This window comes from Falco punctatus (assembly GCF_963210335.1).
Source record: "Falco punctatus genome assembly, chromosome: 14".
NCBI lineage: Eukaryota > Metazoa > Chordata > Aves > Falconiformes > Falconidae > Falco > Falco punctatus.
Window position 1 is genome coordinate 18939830 of NC_137594.1, and position 9360 is coordinate 18949189.

The following is a 9360-nucleotide window of genomic DNA, read 5'->3' on the forward strand; positions in this document are numbered from 1 at the left end:
ATAAGTTGTGCTACGAGACCACAAAAATGAAGAAACCAAAACATATTAATTATTTGAAATAGAAACACTATCTTTTTAAAGGCAGGCACCCTTTTTAGATGTCTTATTTAAGTGTCACAATGATTTTTTAAATCTCTGAAGTCCCTTTATCTCAGTCCACTTATTTTATGAGAGCTACATTTTGACACATGGTTTTGGTTTATTATGTAATGCTTCAATAAGTAAATGCAAATTACCAATAATGATCTTTTTAATTTGAAACATAACTTGACCAAAATCAAACTTTTCATAAAAATAAATGGAAAGATATTTTTGTTTTAAGTTCATCTTATTTCACAGATTAGTTTCAGTGTCTGACACACACACACATTTCAAAGAAGTTCACATTTAATGTGAGTAGGACAAATAAATAAAAAAAACAAAAACAAACCCTATCAAAATCAACACACCCCACACTCCCCCAAACTTGGAATGTGTCATTAAAAACACATGGATTTTAAATTCTTGTTCTTATACAGAAAATTGCATTAACAGATTTTGACCTCGAGACTAAGCCAAGCTACATGTGTTAAAGGCCCAGCATCTCCACTCTGATCCACAGGACTGTTCCTGCACACTGCCTAAGTGAATGCAGCCTACTGATGTAATAGCATCCTGCATATGTCTCATATTAATGGTATTTTCCTAATAGTAATAGCATTAAAAGCCTGCCTACTTTGCTATTGAGTTACCCTATTTAGGATAATTTGCCCAGAAAGACTATCCTTGAGCATGTGAACAAGCATATCATTTTATAACACTTAACTTAAAATATCAAAATCAAAGCAAGCTGACAGTTTGATTCCAGAACTGGTATTTTTCCATTAAAAAAAAAAAAAATCTGTTGTGTTTCTTGAATAATTTATTATCTGGATTTTTGTTGTATTTTCCACATGGAATTGATGAAGAAAACCTACTTTTTTTTCTAAAGAAAGTTTGGAAGAGCAAAAATTCACACATGGAAAACAAATGAGCATCGGGAAACACTCCTCGTAGCTAATGGCTACTTGGTATGTCGCCAGAATTCATAGAGATCCTTAAAAATCAAGTAAATTATGCCCGCAGTGATAGCTCCCTTTTGCTGGAGTCCCACAACAACCACCAAATGGCAGAGCGGAGCTGAACTGCCAAATTTCATTTTTCACCTCCTGATTCCTTTCAATTAAGTAGATTCGTTTGCCACAGAAGGGCCTATGCATATTTTATAGTATGGAAGGTAGGGTTCAGCTAACCGCCTCTCTCAGGCGCGTTCACAGCGTCAGGGCTGCAGGCTGCGAGCGGCCGGGCACCCGTGCCCTCGCTCCCATCCTCACTCCTGTCCTCGCTCCCACCCTCACCTGCACACACTGGTACCAGGGGAGCCGGGCAGGGGCTTCCGAAGGCAGGGTTTATCCATCCCACTTTGCTGAGTCAAAAAATAAATAAGCGACAGAGGTGAAAGCAATCAGACACGTGCATCTTTTTAAACAGACCGCTAAATGGAGAGAATAGAAGCTTTCAAAGCTTTTTTTTTAAAAAAAAAAAAAAAAAAAAAAAAAAGAGAGAGAAAAAAAAGAAGCACTGCTCTCCTGTTCTTGTGATAAGAGATCACACGCTTTAAACACCTTATTGAACTTGCAGGTTAAGAAACCTGCCACTCATCATGCAAAAGATTAAATAACTGGTGAATTATGTGCTAGAAAAATTAGGATGGATTACACAAATATCTGTTAAGGCTATGATAAATATTTATAAACAATCTTCCTTGCAGAACATGTCTCTGTCATTCATTCTGCTGCGATGAAAAACCTGGAACAATGGAACTAATGACTACATTGTTCCAAAGTTAAGTACTATATCTAATAAGGAAAATAATCAAATGAGCCAAATTCTTTATGAACACAACAGTGAAGCAATTAAAATAAATGTGATTTTCCAGATCAAAACTTCTGGCTGTTAATTGCTATATGGCACCTATCCTAGTCATATGAGTTTCCCTTGCAGCTGTTTTTATTTCATGATACATTTTGAAATCCCAGGAGCCTAGTCCTGGGATCTGCCATACAGACAGTTAGCCTGAAAACCAGGATACTTACCAAGTGTTTATAATCTGGGTAGATGAACTCTCAAGACAGGCCTTTGAGAACAAGCACTTTCTTGCCATTTGCATTTTGTTTGCAATGTGTTTCCAATGAAGATAATTTATTGATGCATACTTCCTACGCTGGAGCATGCGGGTCTGCTGCCATATGCAGGCGAGCTCGGGAGGACGAGGCGTGGGGAGCAAGGAGGTGTCCCCGGCACCCAGGGGTGAGGTCACCACTGCACACGCTGAGCTAACGAGCAGTGTGGTCTGGGGGCTGCAGTGCAAATAGTAAGGATGCAATTCAGCGTTTATCTTCCGCGGCTTCTAACACTCTGCATCAGACAGCTTCACTTGGCTTTTGTCTTTTTGCAATTTCTGCCACTTATGGGGGTCCGAGTTCAGGAGCGGTGGGGCAGGAGAGCTGCAGCTCTGCAGGACCAGTGAGCTTGTTTAACCCACAGCACATCAACGCTTCAGCTAAAAGTGCACGCTGGAAACCTGGCATACCCCAGCCAGCTTATTTGAAGCTGTATCTTAGTATCTGTGGGTTATTAATGAGATTAAAGAACTCAGTTAGAGGGAATGACAAATGCAGTTTGTCCAACATTAAGCAGATATTGGCATCCTTAGGTGCAAACTCAGGAGTCGGTGATCTCAGCTATTGAACAAGCTAAAGCCATGAGCAATATGATATTGATTAGACAATGGGTATTGTATTTACCCACATAGTTTTATTGGGTGAGGCTCTATGCAATGTGTCTTTATTTGGGAAACTTAGGGAAGATAATTAAAAATGTTGTAAGGAGAGCCCAGCAGCCTTTGTGCTTTTCTTTTTTTAAAGGTTACAGATGTCTTGTCTTCTTTCTTTAAAACTGCATGTGCTCCCTCCCCACCTTCCAAAAGATCAAGGGTAATAATAATAACAATAATAATACAGTATCCTGGAATTTTTCTACATGCCTCAAGAGAACTTTAATTTTTTCCAGAAACTGTTTTCTGACAACAGTCGCCTCATCTACTTCTCCCTTTACCCTGCCTGGATTGCCAGCGCTGCCGTGGCTGAGTTAAAATGGTATCTTTGAATGCGGGGCCTTTTCTGTAGAACATATTTCTCTTGCTAAATGAAACCACGCAGAGTTCAGCTGTCCTTCATGGTCAGTGTTCTGCTCCGTCCTGTGCCTGCCGAACAATTCCTGCTTTCCCCTTGCTCAGTGCTGCCGATGACAGCCGTTGCGGATAATCCCAGTGTTTTTGCTTTTGCAGGTAATACGAGGTGGTCGAGCCTTGAGCTTTAACGCGAGCTGGTTGCAGGTAGAGCCGTGGCCCTGGGAAGTGCCAGCCGGGGTTGCCAGCCTGGGCCCAAGCAGTCACGTGTGAGCTTGAGGTGGCACCTCGTGGCACGCAGTGCACCCAGGCTGGCTGTGCGGTGCCCAGCGCTCCCCCACCCCCGTGTGGGGCGGTTCGGTCAGCGTCCCAGGCAGCCTTCGAACCAGACTGAGGCACCGTGATGCTGAAGGTCAATGTGACGCTGCCGTTCTTCTGTATCTTTTTCTGACTTCTACATCACACTTGGAAGAGCTCACCCACCGCCAAAGCCACAGCACGCTGGGACATGGGGATGCAGGGATGTGGCATTGAAAAGCCAACCAGGTGCCAGCTGGCAGTGTGCAGCGGAGAGAACGGGTGCGAACCTGAACCAAGTGGGGAAACCACTCAGGGTCCGACGAACAGGTGAACAAAACGCCATATCTAGGGGGTAGGTGACACCCGTGAAGTAGGAAAGCTACGGCACAGAAAATAAAGGGTGTTGGGAGCAACTTTACTGCTGCAAGCACCGTCTGAGGTCATCAGGCTGGCGATGCGTGCCAAGGGCCAGGCTCGTACACGTCTGAGGCGCAGCTGGACGGCACGGCCGAGCCAGCCCTTCTGGCTGGCGGTTACAGCCCAGCTACTGTTCGATTAAAGGCACCGGCAGCTTCTGCAGTCAAAGCCGTGCCACGAAACCTGCAGCACCAGGCATTCGCTTGTCAGCAAAGGAGAAGCCTCGCAGGGCAGGAGAGAAACATGAAGATTTTCCAGGTTAATTTTAAAATGGTTTTATATTGAACAGCGCTCATAAACCAACAAGTCCCAAATTTATCCAGAGTGCAGGTAACGCTTTGCGCTTACATAATATACACATACTTTAAGTCCCTGGTATTGCAAATTGTGAGACAGTGTCCAGGCAACAACCCAGACGTCCCTTCTCCTGTCCACTCAGCCCTTGCCTGCAGAAGGTGGGTCCAGCTCTGCTGGACACTGGGAAGCTCTGCTGAGTGTGTGAAGCCCAGCCCGGTGCATGTGATGAAGAGATGCCTTCTTGATTCATCACATTCACAAACATCTCAACTGATCAGTCCGAAGGATCCCTGGATGTTCTTGCTTTTTCTCCCTTCAAATGCATTCCCTTTCTCTGAGGGCTTTTTCTTTTTAATCCCACAGCAGTATCATGTTTGCCAGCCCCAGCATCACGTTCCTCTCTTTCATCAGAAGACTGACTCATAGAATCTTTCAATTTGGACTTGCTTTTTCTGTCTGTGGGACTTTGGCCCAAACAACACACAACACACAAGGCATCCACCCAGACTCAACACACAGTGAGACACCTACCCAGCACAGGGGTGAAATGTGACCCATATTTTCACCATCCTCTTTGTCCCTGGGAATTTTACCATACTGAGACTATTGCACCTGCGTTTAGGTGCAATAGCTTCGCATTTCCCCTCCCTCCATGGGTGACTGCTGCTCTCGAACTCTCCAAGCTTCTGGCCACGAGGCTTTTGATTCTTTTTCTCCAGCCTGGTCCATCCCTGATGCACCAGTGCTGCTGCCAGCTCCCGTTCCCATTTGTAAGGCAGCTTCTCACTGCTACTGCTGCTCCCTCTGCTCTCAAACCTGATGCTTTCCAGCTCCAGGCTCTGCAAGGAAAGGCATGAGGCAGGACGCGCGAAGTGCCTGCAGGAGTGGGTGAGCGGCTTCTGGACCTGCACTCGGAGCAGCTTCTCCATCTGCACCACATCACGGGAATACAAAATGGCACTGAGTCGTACTTTTCCTCATTAGATGTGGGCAAACTTGGCTAGAGCACAAGTGCAAAAGCTCATCTTTCTTCAGCTGCTTGTAATTCATGCTTGAGCAAGAGCATTATTTGGGGCTTAAGTCAGATTCTTCTAAGTAGGTCACAATTCTTCTTCTAGACACAAATTCCTGCCTCCGACTTCTCAGAAACATGTATTCTCAGTCTCTCCTGATTTGTGCAACACCTCAGGTACCCTCTTATCAGCTCTATCAGCTCATCAAATGAATCCACAAAACAAACAGTTACTACGTTGCTGCCTGCATGGGATTCAGACTTGGAAAAGTTCCTCTGCCTTGGGTGGCAGCCATTTCTCTGTCTGATTTGCATGGCTGATTTTTCCCATTTTAATGATGCTCCACTGTTAGCCCTGTAGCCAGGTATAAGGATGTATCCTGCACTTCCTATGGTCATTGCGTCACTGAGAGGACAAAAGGCCATAGACATGGCCAGAAAACTCCAGTCCATATGGGGTTTGCTTTCTGAAACAGATGCAGTGCAGTCCATGCTATAAAATGGAATTAATTTTAGAGGTACAGAGATTGATTCCCCGAATCATCATGGCATGTGTTATACATTAGTCCTGTTCTTCTGGATAGCACTATAAGGGGTTTGGACACACCCAGTGACAGGACGAGGAAGATGAAAGAATGCAATGAGCTATAGAACAGAGTGGAAGAGACTACAACACGAAACAATATAAGACAAGAATGGTGTAGAGTTCTTCACTGAACTGGCAGGATATGGCTTTGTGATATTTCTGCAGGATAGGTCTGATAGTCTCACCATCCTGTCGTTGGAAATTATAGCAACTTGCTTGTTTCAAGACAAAAGAAAGAAAGAAAGAAAGAGAGAAGGTTTAGCCTCCTCAATGGAGGGATGAGCCTGACCTTTAAAAATACTAGTGGGAAGTATCAGCCAACTGAACACTGTGTCTGTCACCAGAGGTGGAGACTTGCAGGTAAATATGGTTTTTAGCAAAGTCGTCTGGCCAGGGGAGCCTTCTATAGGGGTGGACAGCTCTCATTAGAAGACAGATGTTTGGACATTTACCTGCATCACAATCCCAGATGGTTTTTTATTCCTCGATTGCCACTTCAGTGTGCAGCGGCACAATGCTGGAGCTGGATCACGGCTTGTTTCTGTGGTCACCTTTGTATCACTGAAACGAGTTAAAGTGTTACTTTACAATGGTATACAGGATGACCACAAGCTTTTATGTTTTATTTTTGTTTCTGTGAAGTTATTTTTCACTTCCTTTTCTGAAAACAAGCAAAATGTTAAACATCTAATTGAATAGACTGCTGGAAAAGCCTAATAGGAAGGTTGAGCACATGAACTTCTGTGAAGCAAAATGCCTTTGTTTCCAAACAGTCTAGTGATAGCAAATATTTATTGACATTTTCCTTCCACAGGGGCGTTAACAATTATAATTTGCTAGTACATACATCATGAGTACTTTCAGATTTTGAACAGAACATCTGTTGGTCAAAGATGAAAAAAAAACTTGAAAAAAAATAATCTATTTTTCCAGGGTTATGAATCTAACAGCATCACAAATTATCGCTAGAAAAACATTTCAAAAGCCTGAACTTGCACTTATGGAAAAAGGAACACAGATAGAGGAAACAGATAAATATGCGTCGCGTTAGTAGGCTTTGTTTTCTGAAATGATATATTGTTCCGGAGAAGTGGTTAACAAACAAATTATTGTCTGTGTCCAATACAGCCAGATCTTTGGTTCCACCGAACAGATGTTGAGGTGAAGCAGATTAAAGCTTAATTCACAATAGGGCTGTACCACAGGAAAGGTGCCCTAAGTTTATCTATTGTTAAATAATATAATTTATCGTCTTAGAGGGCTATGGAGCAATTTCTGTTCCTTTTCTACTTTTCGAACAAAGATTTATAAGATAGATAATCCCCAATTTTAGATATTTGCTGCAGGTTATATTTGAAAGAATTTCCCCAAAGACTGATAACCCCTTTTTTTCCCTTAACCACAGTAAAACCAGCACACTAATATGATGCCTGCTTCAAATAAATGTATTTGCTGCCTCTGTGCATGATAAGTTTTCATTTAGTCTATGATCAGCTGACAGTATGCAAGTTTGCAGATACCAGTAATTGAATACAGATAACCTTGGTTGTTGACCTATGCAGAGCCATGACTGTCTAGTTTCCATTGTTTCTGTTTTTGCTAGTTGACACAAAACTGATGTGGGCTGAATTTATATATTAGCCATCCATTATAGTGGGAATTGCTTATCGTTATGGATGGATATTGCAAAAAGTTTCTATTTATTTAACCTAATAAGATGGCAAAAAAGAACCCGATTGGGCCAATTCAAGATCGGATTTAACCCTTAGCAACCTGGTTAGCTTCTGCACGGAGAGCAGGGCATGAAAGACAGCTGCCCTACTACTCATTTTTACAAATTGATTTTCTTTTTGGTTGGAGAGATGATTTGTTTCTAGCAAAGAATGCCATGAAATACTGAGGAACTGTTTGAAGCTGAGGGTTGCAAAGGAGCCAAGCAGTGCCGGGTATCCAAATCCTCTTGGCTTCTGGTAGCAGTAGACAGCTAATTCTTTTAGACTTTGTTGAGAGCCCGGACTGAAAAGCCTGTACGGTGGAGTCTGCCAAGAGATGAAGAGGCCAGTGGCAGCACAGTCCCTATGAGAACCGCCTGCTGTACACAGCATGGGCTTCAAGTCACATACCAGAAGCTGCCCTTCCGCAGGTTGCAGCTGTCTCCAACCACGTGTACATCAGAGCCAGGATGAGAATCCTTTGGTTGGTTGCAACGGTTGTGAGTCACTTGGATTTAGTTTCACCCTGGCTGTGATTCGTTATGCAAATTTCCAGTTACCTATGAGCTAATTTAAGTCTAGAATGAAAATCCAGGTTTACAAATATGTTGATATTGCAACTTGCTTACCTTGAAGGTCCGCTACCACAGCCTGGGAGTGACTGACCCGCTAGCTGCAGAAGGGCAGCAACAAAACAAGGGAGCCTTCTTTTTTTATTTACCTATTAAAATGATGGTTGAACTCCAGCCCCACTGACATCAATGGCAAAACTTCCAGGCAACTGGTTGCCCAGTGTCGGTGGCATTCTGGGCAGCTTTTTCTCACCTGAGAGGAGCAGAATAAACCCTGCCTGAAATCCCAATGGAGGGGCCACCGGACTTTTCAGAAAAAGTTGTCCATTAAGTGTGGACTCATGACTGGGCTATTGAGCCCCTTGCAGAGCCTTTATGTACCAGCTATTCAGGCCTTACTAATGTTATGCACCCAGACTCACGAGGTTTGTTCAAGACCATGAAAGCAAAATGACCAGCTGGAATCCTGATCACCTTGTGGAATACAGTAAAGCACATAGAAATGTGATGCTGCTGCTCATACTGAAATCTCTGCTTTTAGCCCTTTTCATAGCAGTGAGGGCGAGTAACATGAAGTCCCACTACAGCTGAATTCTGGTTTTGTTAAACTGTGGTGTCAATCAAGGTAGCTAAACTGAGCTGGCTTTTCCAAATGGCTTTCACCCCCTCCTGTAAATGGTTTTCTTTGCAAATACAGTTTTAAAAATCTGGGGAGCCATGAAAAGGAAACTTTTAAACCTCCTTTTTTTGGCCACCTTTCTGCACTGTGTCATCCAGCTCATGGATCTTAGTTTGGCTGCAAAGATGGATGCTGGGAAGCTGTGGGAATGCGATGCCCAGTTAAGGTGTCGCATTCCTCTTCTGCACGCACTGAAGGTGCCTGGAAGTATCAAATGCTTTAGCGAATAGACCTTTTCCTTCTCAAAAGCAATTTTTTCCCTATCCCCTGCCCCCACATGCACACTGTTGCCTTCAAGGAGTAACAAAAGCAAGGTCAGTGTAGTCTTTTTACAGGCATTTGCTTTCTTTGGGGATCCAAGACCCACAAAAAAGAAAATTAAATCTCCTCCTAGAGCACAGGCATATTAATTTCTTTGAAGTAAATCAAGCCATGCTGCCAAACAATGATTGCAGACCCATTAATAGGTTAATCATTATAACTGCAAGAGTGTCATGGCACCTTACTCTCGGTAGCTCTGCCAACATCCTTTGTCAAGTTGTGGGTTCGAAATGGTGTTCATTACTTTTCCACAATG

At 43.4% G+C, this 9360-nt stretch overlaps 1 long non-coding RNA gene across 1 annotated transcript in view; it reads right to left on the bottom strand.

Annotated features, from left to right (window-relative positions):
- Positions 1-1559: 1559 nt before the first annotated feature.
- Positions 1560-9360, bottom strand: part of LOC308053575 — a 112605-nt gene continuing 104804 nt past the window's right edge. The window contains exon 2 of the long non-coding RNA XR_013923670.1: positions 1560-6381. This is a non-coding gene — a long non-coding RNA (uncharacterized lncRNA). The remainder of the gene's footprint in view (positions 6382-9360) is intronic.